At 39.5% G+C, this 21,868-nt stretch overlaps 1 pseudogene; it reads left to right on the top strand.

Annotated features, from left to right (window-relative positions):
• The window catches only part of LOC121017437 (cytochrome P450 3A19-like), a 39,729-nt pseudogene extending 24,432 nt beyond the window's left edge, over positions 1–15,297 (top strand).
• Positions 15,298–21,868: the final 6,571 nt, after the last annotated feature.

Here is a 21,868-nt window from a genome sequence, read left to right on the forward strand (position 1 = left end):
ACATTCAATGCAATCCCAATCAAAATTGCACCAGCATTCTTCTCGAAGCTAGAACAAGCAATCCTAAAATTCATATGGAAGCACAAAAGGCCCCGAATAGCCAGAGTAATTTTGAAGAAGAAGACCAAAGCAGGAGGCATCACAATCCCAGACTTTAGCCTCTACTACAAAGCTGTCATCATGAAGACAGCATGGTTTGGCACAAAAATAGACACATAGACCAATGGAATAGAATAGAAACCCCAGAACTAGACCCACAAACGTATGGCCAACTCATCTTTGACAAAGCAGGAAAGAGCATCCAGTGGAAAAAAGACAGTGTCTTTACCAAATGGTGCTGGGAGAACTGGACAGCAACATGCAGAAGGTTGAAACTAGACCACTTTCTCACACCATTCACAAAAATAAACTCAAAATGGATAAAGGACCTGAATGTGAGACAGGAAACCATCAAAACCTTAGAGGAGAAAGCAGGAAAAGACCTCTCTGACCTCAGCCATAGCAATCTCTTACTTGACACATCCCCAAAGGCAAGGGAATTAAAAGCAAAAATGAATTACTGGGACCTTATGAAGATAAAAAGTTTCTGCACAGCAAAGGAAACAACCAACAAAACTAGAAGGCAACCAACGGAATGGGAAAAGATATTTGAAAGTGACATATTGGACAAAGGGCTAGTATCCAAAATCTATAAAGAGCTCACCAAACTCCACAAATAACCCAGTGAAGAAATGGGCAGAAAACATGAATAGACACTTCTCTAAAGAAGACATCCGGATGGCCAACAGACACATGAAAAGATGCTCAACGTTGCTCCTCATCAGGGAAATACAAATCAAAACCACACTCAGATATTACCTCACGCCAGTCAGAGTGGCCAAAATGAACAAATCAGGAGACTATAGATGCTGGCGAGGATGTGGAGAAATGGGAAACTCTTGCACTGTTGGTGGGAATGCAAACTGGTGCAGCCACTCTGGAAAACAGTGTGGAGGTTCCTGAAAAAATTAAAAATAGATTTACCCTATGACCCACCAATAGTACTGCTAGGAATTTACCCAAGAGATACAGGAGTACTGATGCATAGGGGCACTTGTACCCCAATGTTTATAGCAGCACTCTCAAGAATAGCCAAATTATGGAAAGAGCCTAAATGTCCATCAACTGATGAACTGATAAAGAAATTGTGGTTTATATACACAATGGAGTACTATGTGGCAATGAGAAAGAATGAAATATGGCCCTTTGTAGCAACATGGATGGAACTGGAGAGTGTGATGCTAAGTGAAATAAGCCATACAGAGAAAGACAGATACCATATGTTTTCACTCTTATGTGGATCCTGAGAAACTTAACAGAAACCCATGGGGGAGGGGAAGAAAAAAAAAAGAGGTTAGAGTGGGAGAGAGCCAAAGCATAAGAGACTCTTAAAAACTGAGAACAAACTGAGGGTTGATGGGGGGTGGGAGTGAGGGGAGAGTGGGTGATGGGTATTGAGGAGGGCACCTTTTGGGATGAGCACTGAGTGTTGTATGGAAACCAATTTGACAATAAATTTCATATATTGAAAAAAAAGAGAAAAAAAAAAGAAATCAAACTAGTAATCACAACTCTCCCCAAAAACAGAGTCCAGGGCCAAATGGCTTTCTATGGGAATTCTACCAAACATTTATTTACTTATTTTTAACTTGTTTTATTTTTTATTTTTTAAATTTACATCCAAATTGGTTAGCATATAGTGCAACAATGATTTCAGGAGTAGATTCCTTAGTGCCCCTTACCCATTTAGCCCATCCCCCCCACACCCCCTCCAGTAACCCTCAGTTTGTTCTCCATATTTATGAGTTTCTTCTGTTTTGTCCCCCTCCCTGTTTTTATATTATTTTTCCCTTCCCTTATGTTCATCTGTTTTGTCTCTTAAAGTTCTCATATGAGTGATGTCGTATGATATTTGTCTTTCTCTGACTGACTAATTTCATTTAGCATAATACCCTCCATTTCCATCCACGTAGTTGCAAATGGCAAGATTTCATTCTTTTTGATTGCCGAGTAATTCTCCGTTGTGTATATATACCACATCTTCTTTACCCATTCATCCATCGGTGGACATTTGGGCTCTTTCCATACTTTGGCTATTGTTGATAGTGCTGCTATATACATGGGGGTGCATGTGTTCCTTCAAATCAACACACCTGTATCCCTTGGATAAATGCCAAGTAGTGCAATTGCTGGGTTGTAGGGTAGTTCTACTTTCAGTTTTTTGAGGAATCTCCATACTGTTTTCCAGAGTGGCTGTACCAGCTTGCATTCCCATCTACCAAACATGTAAAGAAGAGTTGACATGTATTATCTTGAAGCTGATTCAAAAAATATAAGTGGAAGGAAAACTTCCAAACTCTTTCTATGAAGCCAGCATTACCATGATTCCAAAACTAGACAAAGACCCCACTAAAAAGGAGAACTACAGACCAATTTCCCTGATGAACATGGATGCAAAAATCCTCAACAAGTTACTAGCCAAGTGGATCCAACAATATATTAACAGACTTATTCACCACGACCAAATGGGATTTATACCTGGGATGCAGGGCTGGCTCAATATCTGCAAAACAATCAATGTGATTAATCATATCAATAAAAGAAAGGAGAAGAACCACATGATCCTCTCAACAGATGCAGAGAAAGCACTTGACAAAATATAGGAACTTTCTTGATAAAAACCCTCAGGAAGTAGGGATGGAAGGATCATACCTCAAGATCATAAAAGCCATATATGAAAGACCCACCTCTAATATCATCCTCAATGGGGAAAAACTGAGAGCTTTTCCCCTAAAGTCAGGAACAAGACAGGGATATCTACTCTCACCACTGTTATTCAACATAGTATTGGAAATCTTAGCCTCAGCAGTAAGACTACACAAAAGGATAAAGGCATCCAAATTGGCCAGGAGGAAGTCAAACTTTCACTCTTCCCAGATGACATGATACTCTATATGGATAACCCTAAAGATTCCACACAAAAAAACTGCTAGAATTTATTCATGAATTCAGCAAAGTTGCAGGATATAAAATCAATGCACAGAAATCAGTTGCATTCCTATACACCAACAATGAAGCAACAGAAAGAGAAATCAAGGAATCGATCCCATTTACAGTTGCACCAAAAACCATAAAATACCTAGAAATAAATCTAACCAAAGAGGTGAAAAATCTATACACTGAAAACTATAGAAAGCTTATGAAAGAAATTGAAGAAGACACAAAAAAATGGAAAAATATTCCATGCCCCTGGATAGGAAGAACAAATATTGTTAAAATGTCAATACTACCCAAAGCAATCTACATAGTCAATGCAATCCCTATCAAAATAATGCTACCATTCTTCCCAGAGCTAGAGAAAACAATCCTAAAATTTGTATGGAACCAGAAAAGACCCTGAATAGCCAAAGCAATCTTGAAAAAGAAAACCAAAACAGGAGGCATCACAATCCTAGACTTCAAGCTATATTACAAAGCTGTAATCATCAAAACAGTATGGTACTAGCACAAAAACGGACACTCAGATCAATGGAACAGAATACAGAACCCAGAAATGGACCCACAAACGTATGGCCAACTCATCTTTGACAAAGCAGGAAAGAATATCCAATGGAATAAAGACAATCTCTTCAGCAAATGGTGCTAGGAAAATGGACAGCGACATGCAGAAGAATGAACCTGTACTGCTTTCTTACACAAAAGCGGGACCACTTTCTTACACAAAGGTAAACTCAAAATGGATGAAAGACCTAAACGTAAGACAGGAAACCATCAAAGTCCTAGAGGAGAAAGCAGGCAAAAACCTCTTTGACCTCAGCTGCAGCAACTTCTTACTCAACACGTGTCTGGAGGCAAAGGAAACAAAAGCAAAAATCAACTATTGGGACCTCATCAAAATAAAATGCTTCTTCATGGTGAAGGAAACAATCAGCAAAACTAAAAGGCAACCAACGGAATGGGAGAAGATATTTGCAGACAACATATCAGATATAGGGTCAGTTCCAAAATCTGTAAAGAACTTACCAAACTCAACACCCCAAAAACCAAATAATCCAGTGAAGAAATGGGCAAAAGACATGAATAGGCACTTCTCCAAAGGAGACATCCAGATGGCCAATTGGCACATGAAAAAATGCTCAACATCACTTATCATCAGGGAAATACAAATCAAAACCACAATGAGATACTACCTCACACCTGTCAGAATGGCTAACGTTGACATCTCAGGCAACAAAAGTTGTTGGTGAGGATATGGAGAAGGAGGATTTCTTTTGCACTGCTGGTGGGAATGCAAACTGGTGCAACCACTCTGGAAAACAGTATGGAGGTTCCTTGAAAAATTAAAAATAGAAATACCCTATGACGCAGTAATTACACTACTAGGTATTTATCCAAGAGATACAGGTGGTTTGTTTCAAAGGGGCACATGCATGCCAATGTTTACAGCAACACTATCGACAATGGCCATAGTATGGAAAGAGCCCAAATGTCCATCAACAGATGAATGGATAAAGAAGATGTGGTCTATATATACAATGGAGTATTACTCGGCAATCAAAAAGAATGAAATCTTGCTATTTGCATTTGTGTGGATGCAACTAGAGAATATTATGCTAAGCAAAATTAATCAGAGAAAGACAAATATCATATGACTTCACTCATATAAGGAATTTAAGATACAAAACAGATGAACATAAGAGACAAGAAGCAAAAATAATATAAAAACAGGAAAGGGGCAAAACATAAGAGACTCTCAAATATAGCGAACAAACAGGGTTGCTGGAGGGGTTGTGGGAGGTGGGATAGTCTAAATGGGTAAGGGGCATTAAGGAATCTACTCCTGAAATCATTGTTGCACCATATGCTAACTAACTTGAATGTAAATTAAACAATAAATTTTTAAAAAATAAATTAAAAAAAAAGAATTAAGGCTGAGTTAAAAGGACTAAAGTCAGGAACTTTCTCCTGAGCTAGGAGGCATGACACGAGAGCGAGAAGGCAATTTTTTGCCCAGGAAGCTGTGTTGAAAAGCCAGAGAACCTGAGGATCAGAGTGGGAAAGAACCAAAAATCAGTTTAACATGATGGCTGAATTCCTGTCAGTGAAACATCCTGTTCTCCCACATTTATAGCTGGATGTTTTTGTTCACTGATGACTGAGACAACACTAGTCAGACTTCTGGATGTAAAAGAGCCATATTCTCAAAAAATAAGTTATGTGCTGTACCCCTGATATATTTCTGACTTCACAAGTGGTGTTTTGTCATTGAAATTTCTCTTTCTACTTCCAGCACCAAGTGGATTTGCTTCAGCTCATGATTAACTCCCGGAATTCCAAAGAAATGGACACCCATAAAGATAAGCAAGGAGATCCTCAGAGGGCCAGTGATGGGGAAGCTCAAAGACATGCAGTGGTTTTGAAATGTGCAGAAAGATTTCCAATGGATGGAATTTCTGCACATGGAAGAAAGACACATGTTCAGATACAAGTGGTAGCAGAAGCACTCTCTGGAAGCCCACGGCCTCAGGTTTGTTCAAAGCTTGAAAGGCATCGATAGATGCCTAAGCTGTCAGTGGTCTGCCACAAGGGAGCTTGTTTCCAATGTGAATCCTCTGGCCTACTCCAGACCCACTGAATCAGAACCTCTGTCTGGAAATTCACATCAAGTCTTCATCACACCAGGAGGCACATGGTGCCCATGTTGGTGACCTGCACTTGGAACACCTGATTAAAGTTGTGATAACTAGCCTTTGGTACTGTAAAGTTTTTTATTCCTTTTGTAAATAAGAAGTAACTGGTGCTGGCCACCTTTGTGACTATATAAATACTGTGTTTTTCTTCAAACTTTTACTTACTACTTATATCGTCCATGGATGGTACTTGACTGAAACCATTATTAGTATGATGGCTTCAAAATAGTGACTTTCCAAATCCATCATTTCTTCTATGTTTATGAGTTAATGTTCCATTATTAGGGTGAGCTCTGCATTCTTAATTATTATTTTATTTATTTACACATGTCAGTATGATCTCATATATTACTAACTTAGTCTCTTACATTGTTTTTTATTGAGATCCTCAATTCTCTCAGTTTGTCCTCTGGAAGCCCTTTCTAGTGGGCTACTCTGTGTTCTTTTTTTTCTTTCTTCTTCTTTATTTAGGCTTTTAATAGACTTTATTTTTTATAGAAGTTTGGGGTTCACTGCAAAACTGAGTGAAATACAAAGAGATCCCATATTCTCCCTGCTTCCGCCTACAGTCAGCATCCCCCGTTATCAAAATCCCTCACCATATGGTACATTTGTTACAATAAATATACCTAAAATGACACAGTATTACTGCCCAAAATCCATAGTTTACATTACAGTTCACCCTTGGTGTTATACAGTCTATGGGTTTTCAAATACGTATAATGTCTATCCACCATTACAGTACATAGAGTATTCTGTATCCTTTTCCCATATCATTTTGTGAACATTTTCTTGCATTCTGGTATGAGATATTCCAGGTTTCTCCTCTGTTTCCCCTAATGAAGCCCTGGAATCAGCCATTTCTCCAAGAAGCCCTGTTTCCTTTTAGTGAGAATGGTATTTAGAAACCAAAATCTGGGGTCTAGGAGTGCTCCTTGCCACTCCTAGTAACCACAGGGTTTCTTTGCCTCTGTTTCCTCTCAGTGGACCAAGATAAGAACATCAAATATATTTACACAGGACTGATAAATGTAATCATTTCATTATATCCATAACCAGTAATGTAATTATGGTCTCTGTGTCTGAAAGAAAAAAAGAGCCTGGATGTAGTTTGTTTCTATGACAGAAATAATACCTTTATGGTTAAAGGATGGGCTTACTCCATCACACCACTATATATCTATCTGTTTCATTCTACCACTTTCTGTCACTGAAGAACCAAATCTTATATTTAATTTAATTAATTAAAGTTTAAATATAAATAGGCACATCTGGCAAGTGGCTAACATACTGTACAGCAGAACTATAAAATTCGATTATCATGGAGTTCATGGCAATCAGGGGAAAGAATTTAATAGTTGAATCTATCCACAGCAGTATCACAGAAAGTATGCCTGGGAAATCAGAACTCTGTAGACATTTCTTACCCTCCTTTTGTATTATTTTTAGTTGTGAATTTCATGTCTTTGGCAGATGCCATGTTAATTTCAGTGCTCTAAATATCTAAAGGTCCTAATATAATACAGTTCTGATCAAATAGATTAGAGACTAACCATGCTTACTGCCAGGAGATATCCAAAGGGAGGCCAACTCATATTCAGAGCGGGACCATTCGCTAAGGAAGGTGACATTCAGGCCATGTTTGAATAAGCATTGCTAATTCCATTCACTGTATTCTGTTTGTCTATATTTCATGCTGGCCAATGTCCTTCTATTGATCATTGTTTCTCTTACTGTTTAATGTGGTTGATTAGACTAGCACCAGACACTACTCTTCTAGCTTTTTGTCTGTGTTGTAGTTTCTGTACATATCTGAGATCACCTGTTGGAAGAGTTGTGCCTCAGGTCTTCTATTAGCTGAGACCTCTGGAAGGTATAATCTGTGCTTCTCAAGATAGATTGTGCACACAGATCATCAGATATTGTAAAGCACATATTTTTCTAATAGTTCTAGGGTGAGGTTTGAGATTCTGCATTTCTAACAAACTCCCAGATGTAATAGATGCTGCTGGTCCATGGGCCACACTTTGAGTAGTAAGTTTATCTTAGCCCAATATTGGGCTTAAGTTCTTGAAGATATGTTTAGGTGAAAGATCATTTATTTTCAGGACAATTAAGCCTTATCATTGTAAACTCTCTCAAAAAAATCAAACTGTATGTTAGGTAGAAGAATGTAAAATTATTCCTCAGGGATAGTGCTACTAAGGGGTAAAGTAATTTTAGACTCTCTGGGAACAGACTGATAACACTATGCACGTTAGACAGAAATGCCATCTCCTGAAATTACCCACTTTGTTGGTGGGGATGGTGGCATAACCAGAAACAGTTGGCCAAGAATAGTATAGGCCTTGGGAATTACCAGATCAAGACAACTTTTGCCTCTTTCTAACTCTGTAAGATAGACATCAGAGTACAAACCACTCCCGGTTTGATTCCCAGTTGCTTTTACATTTATTCCCTGAGGGATTTTGGCATTTCAAATGGATTTCTCATCATCTAAACTGATGTTTTACACTCACCAGTTTTGGCTAAAATGTCTTTCCTCTCCTTTTAGCTCTGTCTGATCTGGAACTTATGGCTCAATCTATTACCTTTATTTTTGCTGCCTGTGACATCACAAGCACATCTCTTTCCTTCCTTGTGTATGAATTGGCCACTCACCCTGATGTCCAGCAGAAATTGCAGAAGATTGATGCGACTTTCCCCAATAGGGTGAGCAGGTCACACCTGCGGAGGGAGTGAGGATAGGCTCAGTTTATGCCTCAGTAACAGATTAGCTCTCAAATCTAGTGGGTTTTCATAACGATGTTTTACTTCTAACTCACATTTACATGTCCAACATGGATGTTAGTGGAGGGTGGGAGTGAGTCTGCTGCATATATTTACTTTGGGATACAGGGCAAGAGGTTCCACTTTTTTATACATGCATTATCTGGAACTTGAGGACTCCATGTTGCCTGAGGAATAAAGAACTAGGGTGTTGCTCACTTGCTTTTCAAATGTTTAGCCCTAACCTGACATACATCTCCTCACTTCACAGCCCATTTGCAAAGTTGTTTCCCAAAAGTTCATGTGGGATGGGAAATATGGGGGTCTACATGGATATTGATAAGTAGTGAGTGTGTCTACCATACACCTATGAAGTGTCAACTCTAATTATCTCCATATAATGAGGCAAGAATCTGAGCTACAGAGAGACAACATAACTTTCTTATACTATCACATAACTAGTGCTAAAGAAGCCAGGCTAGGAGCCAGGGTGCCTGGGTCCTGATTGAACTCTTCACCACTACAATGTTGGCTATTAAATATAATACCAAGAGGTATGCACATATTGCCCATACTGTTTTAGATCTCTTCCCAAACTGGAATTCCTCCTTATGAAGAGACTTGGCCTGTAGGGCTGGAGTGGCTTATTTGACAATGAAATCCCGAAGCAACAACTAGGAGACCCTTCCAGCAACAGAGGGTTGGGCTGAGAGTAGGATTATAATTCCCTTTACAATGTCCCCTAGAACTGAACTTGTGTGCCCACAATTAGAAGCATCCAATCCTCTCTTCTTTTGCTTTATTTGGTTTGAAAGGAACTAGTGTCTCCCCAATTCATTTACAGTTTTTATATAATATAGTGTTTCTCTCCTAATATTGTATATATAATTGAAGAGCTACAAAGCAGGATATTTCCACTAAGAGTTTATATGGGTAGGGGATATTTTTCTGTTGCACATTCTCCTTTTAATGGTACAGGTGTGTGGCCTCTCTTTTGAAAAGAAACAGTGACTTTGACATATTTCACTTAAGAGTAAAGTGGGTGGGCGATGGGCTAAATGGATGGTGGGCATTAAGGAGAGCACTTGTTGGGAGGAACACTGGATATTGTATGTAAGTGATGAATCACTGGGTTCTACTCCTGAAACCAATGCTACACTTTATGTTAACTACCTTTTATTTAAATAAATAATGTACTCTTAAAAAAAGAGTAAGGGTCATTGTGTATTAGTCACATTTGCTCACATGAAGCAGAAAAACCACTACATGGTTGTGGAAAGGATTTCAGGTTCTTTTTAGGGAAATGTCCCAGCTGTCTCCCCTGGTCGTTACTATTGGACATTTGTCAGGGGGGCACTGAGCAGGTCAAAAAAACATGGTAGACATTAAAATGCTCATAAATGCCCTTTACCAAAACAAATGATTCTTAGGGGTTCCTAACACTTCAGTAGTACTGTGTACACTGAGTTGAACGTTGATCCCAAATTTCAGTTTATCAAAATCTGTTTCTTTTCTTCCAGGAACCTCCCACTTATGATGCCCTTGTACAGATGGAGTGCTGAATGAAACTCTCAGATTATACCCACTTTCTGGTAGACTTGAGAGGATCTGTAAGAGAGATGTGGAAATCAATGGCGTGTTCATTCCCCAAGGGACAGTGGTGGTGGTGCCAACCTTTATTCTTCACCGAGACCTGGAACTCTAGTCAGAGCCTGAGGAGTTCCATCCTACAAGGTACAAGGAACCCTGGAAAAGGGAACCCACCCTCATATTGGAGGAGATTCTGATATCTCAGTATAGATGACAAATGTGTGATTGTACAGTTATTTATTTGTACATTTTTTTGCTCTTAGAAGTTTTTTTTATTATTCAATGATCATTCTTTGTTGTCTGTATTTATAAACTATAGACAAGACAAAAGAAACTAGACTCATCCTCAGTCCCGATATGTCAAAATTATTAATATGTCATGTGTGTACTTGTGGACATTTATCTAGGCATATAAGGATTGCTAAAAATAAGGATGGCATATTTTTATGAACAACTTACTGTAACAGCAAACAATAACAGCATACTATAATTGTGTGTGTCTGATTATATGTATATACCATAACTTACTTACCCACTATTTCATTTAAAGAAATAGGCCTTCCTTTAAGTGTTTCTGTCCTCTATAGTGCTCTGAATTATATCCCTACTCCCCTACAATTCCATGTTGTAAACTTTGGCCACCCTTTCCACTAGCCCTAGTGGGAGAGCAGAGACTGTGGAACTGAGAGTCATCTTCCCTGGCAGGGGGAGAAACCTCATGAGATGGGGGCACACACAGGTCCTGTGCTGTCTGTGGCTGCAGTCCTGCGCCATCTCCCACCTCTCTTGGTATCTGGGGTTAGTCCAAAGCAAAGTCATCTGCTCTCTAGCCATCTGAGACATCCTCCTTGGAGGAGGGGTCTTGAGCTTTCCCTCTGGGAATCCAGAGCAGAGTCTGGCTTTGGGCACAGCTTGAATTCTGCAAACAGTTGGTACTTTCCTGTTTATTGTATTGGTGAGAAAAATTTGGAGTGAACTTTGTAGGGATCCAGACTTTTAGCCCTGACTCTAAGCTCCCTGATTGCAGGGCCCTTGTCTTGTTGCATGGTGCCCCTAGTGCTAGCATCATGCCTACATATAGTACTTGCTAAAAGAAGTCAGAATTGACCAAGCCACCTGTTTTCTGGACCAGAAGATCTGGTGGTTCCCACAAGCTCAGCAGTCCCTGTTCCTGTAGCTTGTCAAACAGAAACTAGAGATTCCTGGTACTTCTCTGTGATTCATTCAGTCATGACATGAAGTATTTACCTATGTGTGTCAGGGATGGGGCAAGGAAGTGAGAAATCCACATATTAAAAATGTACATTATAGAGAATTTTTGACACATGCACAAGCCTACACTATAGGCACACAACTATGAAATACTTTTTTAAAACAATTTTTTAAGTTCATATATTTATTTTGAGAGGTAGAGAAACAGTGTGAGCAGGGCAGAGGCAGAGAAAGAGGGAGAGAGAATCTTAAGCAGGATCCACACTATCAGTGAAGAGCCGACCTGGGTCTTGAACCCACGAACCATGAGATCATGACCTGAGCTGAAATCAAGAATTGGACACTTAACCTACTGAGACACCCAGGCACCCCTATGAAATACTTTTAATGTATCTATATGTGCCCATCACCCGCTTAACAACTACTAACCTATGTCAGCTGCCCCATCCACACACCATGGTAATTCATCTGATTTCCATATTACCTTAAGTACATCATCTGTAATCATTCCAGAATGTTGTCTGTAATATAAGGACTTTATAAAAATACCTCACCACAATGTCATTATCACTTTCCCCAAATCCACATTTTCCCTTAATATAATCAAATATTGTAGAATCAGTTTTGAATAAAACATAGGGCTAACCTTCAGGAACTTTTAGCCTCATGAAACAGGTGGCCAAGAATTCAGTGATTATACTTATTATACACATCAGTGAGTATGACTACAGTGAAGCAGCATCATGTGCCCATATAAATATTCTGACAGGCAGCTCTGTCAAAGTGGTTGGGGGGGATTCAAGGTGGGAGGGAGGGAGGAGAAGGGGAAAATTACAATATAAATCATAGGAGGCATTTCTCCTGCTTCCTTCTTCCATGGGCACATGACCAACGTAAGTCAGTGGAGGCAGGAACCTACCTTTCCTTCAGTCAGGCTCATTGCCTGCTCGCCTTTCAGAGTGTGAACATCTCCCCACCCTAACTGTAATTCTAGTGTTTAAGATAACCCTTCCTTTTAACAACATTCATCTCATCTCCTCAACAAGACTGACTGCTCCCACAGGGTAAGGGTAATGCAGAGGATCTGTAACTTACAGTTGTCACTGCAGAATAAGCATGGAAGGATTTCAGGGATCAGCCCCCCCAGGAGTGTCCTGTGTAGTCCTGGTTGAAAACCCCAAACATGTAGCTCTTGTGGTTTTTATGTTTCACTAACTTGTTTACAACTTATTTTATGGAACCAGGTTCAGCAAGAAGAACAAGGACAGCATAAATTCTTATATATACCTACCTTTTGGAACTGGACCCAAAAGTTGCATTGGCATGAGGTTCACGATCATGAACATGAAACTTGCCCTCATCAGAGTCCTGCAGAACTTCTCCTTCAAGCCTTTTAAAGAAACACAGGTCAGAGAAATAACTTTCTGCATAAAGAATGTTTTTCTGGTGTTTTTTTAAATTAAGGGATATGGAATGGGTGTGGGTGTGGGGGTTCACTTACCCTTAATAACGTGTTCCTTTGGGCAGAGATTCTATTTGGAACTGCAACCTAAGGGTCCTTCAGACTTGAGTGCCACACTGTGACTTATGAACAACCAACCATAAGGGTTACCTAGAGTCAGTCCAGTTAGCATCACATAATTATGCACAGACCTTTGAACTTGAGCAATATTTTAAATTTCTTTCAAGTCCCCCGAAGGGATGGGAAAATGTTGTACACAGTCATGAGGTACAGTGATTACCACAGGAATTTTGAGCAATGCTCTTCTCCACAACTTACACTCACATGACTGTGGTTCTCAACCCCTGGTTGTATATTGACATCAGTGGCATTCTTTTAAAAATCCTGATGCCCAGGCCATCTCAGAAACTCTAACACAATTCACCCAGAGTGTGGCTTTAAAAGTGCCCCCATTGATTCTCATGTACAAGCAAGGTTGAGAATCACTGGTGTGAAGCATGTCTGCCAGATGTGAAGGACTCCCATAGTCCAAGCCATCCTGCCTACTTGGCTCCACCTTCCATGAGCCCCACTCCAGTCAGGCTGTGCTCCCTTTTCATCCCAGTCTGAGCTCTGTGAGTGCTCTGCCCACTCTCCTCTCATCTATTCTCATCCTTCCAGTCCTAGTCAGTCCCCAGACTCCTCCCTGATACCTCCCCATGCACCAGAGCCCATTCCCTCCTCTGTTATGTTGTCAGTTACTACAGGCTGCTGTCAAGGGTTGTGGCACTGAACTGATCACTTTGTCATTAATTCATCCAGTCAGTTCTATGTTTTCTTTGCACCCAAGGGTGTCTTTAGCGCTTCATTTTATTCCTTTCTTAAACTCCCACTTGTCACTTGCAGTCACCCAGGAAAGTTAACAAGTGATTTGCAGTTGATTTAGAGCTCTGGGATGCAAATTGTAAACAATTTTAATTTTAAAAACTTTGCAAGTGACAATTGTGTACCTGTTTGGTGTGTGTGTGTGTGTGTGTGTGTGTGTGTGTGTGTGTGTGTGTGTTTCTGCAGGAGATATATATACATGCCACGTAAAATTTAAAAAATAGCAAGGAAACCAATTTGACAATAAATTTCATATATAAAAAAAATAAATAAATAAAATAAGTCTGAAAAAAAAATAAATAAATAACAAGGATCTGGAATCTCCTCTGAAGAGCATAAAGAATAATTGCCACTGGGGGCGCCTGGATGGCTCAGTCAGTTAAGCGTCCGATTTCAGCTCAGGTCATGAATCTCCCCGTCTGTGAGTTCCAGCCCCGCATTGGGCTCTGTGCTGACAGCTCAGAGACTGGAGCCTGCTTCAGATTCTGTGTCTCCCTCTCTCTCTGACCCTCCCCTGCTCATACTCTGTCTCTCTCTGTCTCTCAAAAGTGAATAAACATTAAAAAAATTAAATAATAATAATATTGATCTTCAGAAACTCACCATTTGCACTACACTTGTGAACCAGAAGATGCTAGAGAACAGGCATCATGCTTCATAAAGACTTCCTGCCACCATGAATGAATGGTTCTACTGAGAGAGGTAACAGGATCTTTAGCAGTGAGGTTGGCCATACAATAAAATGTGTAATACCCACTCATGATGACCCCACAAGCTCCAACATATACAAAATTAACTGTGTATCACTTTTCAAGTGGTATGATTTGATGACTAAGAATCTGTTTTTAAATTTTAAACACTCATCAATTTTACCTAAAATTTAAATCAAAAAAGAACACAAGCCAACATGATTTGGTCCAGCCTGGTACAGAGTAGGTGATCAATAGATATTCTGCTGAATGAGTGATGGATAAATACTTCCATGCTCCAGTCTTGACAGCTTATAGAGTAAGAGTAAAGAATCCAAAGGGTGGTGGGATTGGAGGAAGATGGTCAAAAGGTACAAATTTCAGTTGTAGTTGAAAGATGTTAAGAGAGTGGATGCTAAGCATTCTCATCACAAGACAAAATATTTTTTTGGTAACTAAACTTATTGTGGTAATAATTCCATGATATATGTAAGTCAAATCATTATGCTGTATACCTCAAATTTATATACTGTTGTGTGTCAATTATATGTCCCACTAAAACTGGAAAAAAATAACTTAGAAAAAGGATAATAAGGAAACACCACAAAAAAACTTTATATATTTTTGACTGAAATTAAATAGACCACTTCTCTGAAAGACACATGCTATTAAAATTTGCTCAAGGGAAAATAGATAACATGACTGTTCCTACTTCTATTAAAGATGTTAACTGGTAGTCAAGAAAAAGAATCACAGATATACGATGCTGAAAGTAGTATTCATATGTTTGTAAAACATTCGTGTCCATTGTGTATCTTGTCTATTTTGCTTCTGTTGTTAGCAGGGCTTCCTTTATTGGTTCTCTTTGCACATTTAACTTTTGCAGATCCCCCTGAAATATAGCAGTCAAGGGTTAATTCAATGAGAAAAACCCATTGTTCTCAAGCTTGAGCTGAGAGATGAGAGCGTGAGTGGAGCCTGACTTTTCCTAAGAAGTTCCCCTTTGTTCTTCAGGAAGCTGTGTCCCAGAACACCAGAGACTTCAATTTACCTTGTGAGTACAACCCAGAAATGAAGATGGGCTTCGTGTATTGCCCGTGATGGATGACTAGGGATTCCATAGCTTTTGCAGTATCTCTGTGGAGCATTATGTAATGTGGAGAGTAAAGAAGGTGACTAATAAATGCCAGACATGTAGACTCAGCCTATATTGTTCACATGACTATCCCCAGTAGTACCATCTACTCCCCTGAGCACTTATCAAGAATAAAAATTTCTCAACAATTTTATCAACAAACTTTAATGAAAATAAGAATTATTGTAGTGACCATGGTAATATCACATGTCTTATTTTGAATATTATGTATTAAATATTACACTGAGTGAGTCAATCAACATCCCTTTAGAAAAATATTAACTAATTGGGGTACCTGGATTTTTCAGTAGGTTAGGTGACTGACTCTTGATTTCAGCTCAGGTCACAATCTCATAGTTCATGAGATTGAGCCCCATGTTGGACTCCCTGCTGACAGTGCAGAGCCTGCCTGGGATTCTCTCTCTCCCTCTCTCTCTCTGACCCTCCCCTGCTCACTTGCTATTTCTCTTGCTTTATTTATTTATTTATTTATTTATTTATTTATTTATTTAGTATTAACTGATTGGCTTCATGCATATTAAGGGGGACTCTGTAGAAATGAGAAATGATGAGTGAGAGGCAGCGACTGAATGTTTCTGACTATCACAGTCACTGGGTGGGTGGCGCTTGTTCAGAACTCCAACAGTGATAAAATAGGTGAGAGTTAATCCACAGTGACTTTGCCCATTGTTCAGAAAATATATTCATAGTTTAATTCTACTGATTTGGGACTACATTTTTTATAACACTCGATAGGGCAATTACTATTGTGTTATTAGTTTTGATTTAATATTTTCATCTCATCTGCCCTGATGTTCAGATAGGTAGGGAACATGCTTTCTCTTTGTGTTCCAGTCTCAGCTCACCATTGTCCTGACACCATGAACATCGAATAAGAGATGACTGATTGGTCAGTAGATTGGGCAAAAAAAGCTAAAAGCTTTTCCATTTCAGTTAGTATCAGGAGCTGTACAGAATTTGTCATTTTCCTCCTCTTCCCTCCCTGCCCCTTCTTTTCCTTCTCCTTTCTTCTCTTCCACTGCTTTTCCTCCCTGGATAACTCAGTCCTAAAGCCAGGAGGTGAGGCACAGCCAGGTTGGCAGCCCCACATGGGCTCCAGGGACAGAGAAAGGAGGCACAGTGACTTCAAGACAGAGACAGAGTAGAGTGGTGACGGTGTCCACAAGGAGAACATCCTGGCATGGGTGTGGGGGTACAAGCTAGGTGAGAAGGGTATCCACACAGAGGGGTGGCCTAGTCAGAAGCCAGAGCCTAAATATGGTGTGAACAACCCACATAATTTGAAGGTGGTATCTGTGAGGGTTAAGGAATAGAGTGGGGATTAGTTACATAAAGGGGGGTTGATCAAATAATAAATATAATAAGGATAATGGAAGTCAGGTTTCACAGTGATAGAAAGGGAGAAAACTAGAACGAATTCTGGAGCCAGAATTACAGAGTTGTATTACAGAGTTTATTCCACTTTGAGGCAGGGGTCAGCCATTTGTAACCCATCAGTTGGTCATAGACTGTGTTCCCACCCCAGGATGCATAAACTACTAGGTAAGTAGCTTTAGTTTGGCCAAGGGCAATTCTTCAGAGAAATGGAGTAGCTATGAGCTCATAGCAGACAATACTCTCAGCAACTGGGAGATGAGTGTATGGCCCAGTGATACCCATCTGATACCATCCTTCACCACAGACGCTTACAAGTATGGCTTGAACAAGTTACTTAATACCTCCATACCTTAGTATGTAGTGCTTCAGATTCCACATCTGCAACCACCATTCTGCTTTCGTCTCTATAAATTTGAATACTCTAAGTACCTCATAGAACGAGAGTCATATTCTTTTTTTTTTTAATTTTTTTTCAACGTTTGTTTATTTTTGGGACAGAGAGAGACAGAGCATGAATGGGGGAGGGGCAGAGAGAGAGGGAGACACAGAATCGGAAACAGGCTCCAGGCTCCGAGCCATCAGCCCAGAGCCCGACGCGGGGCTCGAACTCACGGACCGCGAGATCGTGACCTGGCTGAAGTCGGACGCTTAACCGACTGCGCCACCCAGGCGCCCCACTAGAGTCATATTCTATTGGTCCTTTTGTGACTAGCTTATTTCTCTTAGCATAATCTCCTCAAGGTTTATCTATTTTGTAACATGTGTCAGAATTCCCTTCCTTTGTCAGGCTGAATAATATTCACCTGACTGCCATTTTCTCAAGGAGGGGTACATGGTCTTGCTGGTGACTGTAAAGTATATGGAACATTAGGTACCCTTTGGAGGCCTTACAGGGCACAGTCATGACTGCTGTGGGCCCTGGACGTATGAGGATTACAAGCCCCAGAAAGGTCCTTCTACCTTGAGTTTTGGGGAGCATGATGTTGGGACTTAGATGATCCCCAACACTGAAATTAGAGCTCTTTCAATCTTGTGTGGGCTTGGCATATTGACACAGCTACTTCAGAAGGGGATGGTCCCTGTGATGTTCTCCAGGGCCTTTGATGAAATCATAGGGCCTAAGGCTGAAATGGGTGACATACAAACATATCTTTTTTCCTGGCATTTTTCACATGAGCACAGAGGCTCAGATGTGCAGCCTCAGGATACAGATGGTCCCCAAATCCTAAGGGGCTGGAGAGACTCGATGTCTCTCTAATTCACAACAAGGCCACTGAAGTTGTCTCCTAGAAATGTCTATATATACTTTGTGCCATCATGTTTTCCCTGGCCTTAGATATGGACCCAAGACACTGGGTTCACTGTATTTCCTCAAGAAATGGAAAGCTTACCATCTTTATTTTCCCAGGCAGAAGTCCAAGGATGCTGACTTCCTTCCAGCTCTGCTTTTTCCCTCAACACAGACTTAGGATGTCAGTTGTAATTTATGGAGATGTTTTTGTGATGATCTCTCTGATTTTTGTCTTTCTGGTCCTTTATGGCTGTGTAGTTGTTTTTTGTTTAATTTTTTTTAATTTACATCCAAGTTAGTTAGCATATAGTGCAACAATGATTTCAAGAGTAAGTTCCTTAATGCCCCTTACCAGTTTAACTTATCCCCCCTCCCTCAACCCCTTCAACAACCCTCTGTTCTCTATATTTAACAGTCTCTTATGTTTTCTCCCCCTCCATGTTTTTATATTATTTTTGCATCCCTTCCCTTATGTTCATCTATTTTGTATCTTAAATTCCTCATATGAGTGAAGTCATATGATATTTGTCTTTCTCTGACTAATTTCACTTAGCATGATACCCTCTAGTTGCATCCACATAGATGCAAATAGCAAGATCTCATTCTTTTTTATTGCTAAGTAATACTCCATTGTGTATATATACAACATCTTCTTTTTCTCGAATATAATTTATTGTCAAGTTGGCTAAGATACAGTGTGTACAATGTGCTCTCAGTTTTGGGAGTAGATTCCCGTCATTCATCGCTTATATACAACACCCAATGCTCATCCCAACAAGTGCCCTCCTCAATGCTCATCACCTATTTTCCCCTCTCCCCCAACCCCCTATCCACCCTGTTTGTTCTCTGTATTTAAGAGTCTCTTATGGTTTGCCTCCCTCCCTCTCTGTAATTATTTGTCCCCCTTCCTTTCCCCCATGGCCTTCTGTTAAGTTTCTCAAGATCCACATATGAATGAAAACATATGACATCTGTCTTTCTCTGACTTATTTCACTCAGCCTAATACCTTCCAGTTCCATCCATGTTGCTACAAATGGCATGATTTCATTCTTTCTCATTGCCAAGTAGTATTCCATTGTATATATAAACCACATCTTCTTTGCTGATCCATCTGTCAATGGACATTTGGGCTCTTTCCATACTTTGGCTATTGTCACTAGCGTTGCTATAAACATTGGGGTGCATGTGCCCCTTCAAAACAGCACACCTGTATCCCTTGGATAAATACCTAGTAGTATAATTGCTGAGTCATAGGGTAGTTCTACTTTTTAGTTTTTTGAGGAACCATCACACTGTTTTCCAGAGTGGCTGCACCAGTTTGCATTCCCACCAACAATGCAAAAGAGATCCTCTTTCTCTGCATCCTTGCCAACATCTGTTGATGCCTGACTTGCCAATGTTAGCCACTCTGACAGGTGTGAGGTGGTATTTCATTGTGGTTTTGATTGTATTTCCCTGATGATGAGTGATGTTGAGCATTTTTTCATGTGCCAGTTGGCCATCTGGATGTCTTCTTTGGAGAAGGGTCTATTCATGTCTTCTGCCTATTTCTTCACTGGATTATGTGTTTTTTGGGTGTTGAGTTTGATAAGTTCTTTATAGATTTTGGATACTAACCCTTTATCTGATATGTCATTTGCAAATATCTTCTCCCATTCCATCAGTTGCTTTTTGGTTTTGCTGATTGTTTCCTTCACCATACAGAAGTTTTTTATTTTGATGATGTCCCAAATAGTTCATTTTTGCTTTTGTTTCCCTTGCCTCCGGAGACATGTTGAGTAAGAAGTTGCTGTGACTGAGGACGAATAGGTTTTTGCCTGCTTTCTCCTGGAGGATTTCGATGGCTTCCTGTCCTACATTTAAGTCTTTCATCCATTTTGAGTTTATTTTTGTGTACGGTGTAAGAAAGTGGTCCAGGTTCATTCTTCTTCATGTCACTGTCCAGTTTTCCCAGCACCATTTGCTGAAGAGACTGTCTTTATTCCATTGGATATTCTTTCCTGCTTTGTCAAAAATGAGTTGGCCATACATTTCTGGGTTTTCTACACTGTTCCATTGATCTGAGTGTCTGTTCTTGTGCCAGTACCCTACTGTTTTCATGATTACAGCTTTGTAGTATAGCTTGAAGTCCGGGATTGTGATGCCTCCTGCTTTGGTTTTCTTTTTCAAGATTGCTTTGGCTATTTGGGGTCTTTTCTGGTTCCATACAAATTTTAGGATTGTTTGTTCTAGCTCTGTGAAGAATTCTGGTGTTATTCTGATAGAGATTGCATTGAATAGACAGATTGCTTTGGGTAGTATTGACATTTTAACAATATTTGTTCTTCCTATCCAGGAGCATGGAATGTGTTTCTTTTTTGTGTTTGTCTTCTTCAATTTCTTTCATAAGCTTTCTATAGTTTTCAGTGTATAGATTTTTCAGCTCTTTGGTTAGATTTATTCCTAGGTATTTTATGGGTTTTGATGCAATTGTAAATGGGATCAATTCCTTGATTTATCTTTCTGTTGCTTCATTTATTGGTGTTTAGGAATGCAACCGACTTCTGTGCATTGATTTTATATCCTAAACTTTGCTGAATTCATGGATCAGTTCTAGAAGTTTTTTTTGTCGGATCTTTTGGGTTTTCCATATAGAGTATCATGTCATATGTGAAAAGTGAAATTTTGACTTCCTCCTGGGCTATGTGGATGACTTTGATTCCTTTGTGTTGTCTGATTTTTGAGGCTAAAACTTCCAATACTATGTTGAATAACAGTGGCAAGAGTGAACATCCCTGCCCTGTTCCTGACCTTAGAGGGAAAGCTTTCAGTTTTTCTCCATTAAGGATAGTATTAACATTGGGTTTTTCATATATGGCTTTTATGATCTTGAAGTATGATCCTACTATCCCTATCTTCTTGAGGGTTTTTATCAAGAAAGGCTGCTGTATTTTGCCAAATGCTTTCTCTGCATCTATTGAGAGGATCATATGGTTCTTGTCCTTTCTTTTATTGATGTGATGTATCACACTGTTTCTTATACACTTATATCACAAGTGTTTCTTACACACTTGTTTTCTGGATCTTAAACCAACCCTGCATCCCAGGTATAAATCCCACTTGGTCATGGTGAATAATTCCTTTAATGTATTGTTGGATCCCATTGGCTAGTATCTTGTTGAGGATTTTTGCATCCATGTTCATCAAGGAAATTGGTGTATAGTTCTCCTTTTTAGTGGGGTCTTTGTCTGGTTTTGGAATCAAGGTAATGCTGGCTTCATAGAATGAGTTTGGAAGTTTTCCTTCCGTTTCTGTTTTTTGGAACAGCTTCAAAAGTAGGTGTTAACTGTTTTTTAAATATTTGGTAGAATTCCTCTACAAAGCCATCTGGTCCTGGACTCTTGTTTTTTGGAGATTTTTGATTACTAATTCAATTCCTTTACTGGTTATGGGTCTGTTCAACTTTTCTATTTCTTCTTGTTTCAGTTTTGATAGTTTATATGTGTCTAGGAATTTGTCCATTTCTTCCAGAATGCCCATTTTATTGGTGCATAACTGTTCATAATATTGTCTTATTATTGTTTGTATTTCTGCTGTGTTGGTTGTGATCTCTCCTCTTTCATTCCTGATTTTGTTTGGGTCTTTTCCTTTTTCTTTTTGATCAAACTGGCTATGGGGTTATCAATTTTGTTAATTCTTTCAAAGAACCAGCTTCTGGTTTCATTGATCTGTTCTGATTTTTGTTTTGT

Source organism: Herpailurus yagouaroundi, unplaced genomic scaffold (assembly GCF_014898765.1).
Source record: "Herpailurus yagouaroundi ecotype Mexico unplaced genomic scaffold, PumYag 216, whole genome shotgun sequence".
Lineage (NCBI taxonomy): Eukaryota > Metazoa > Chordata > Mammalia > Carnivora > Felidae > Herpailurus > Herpailurus yagouaroundi.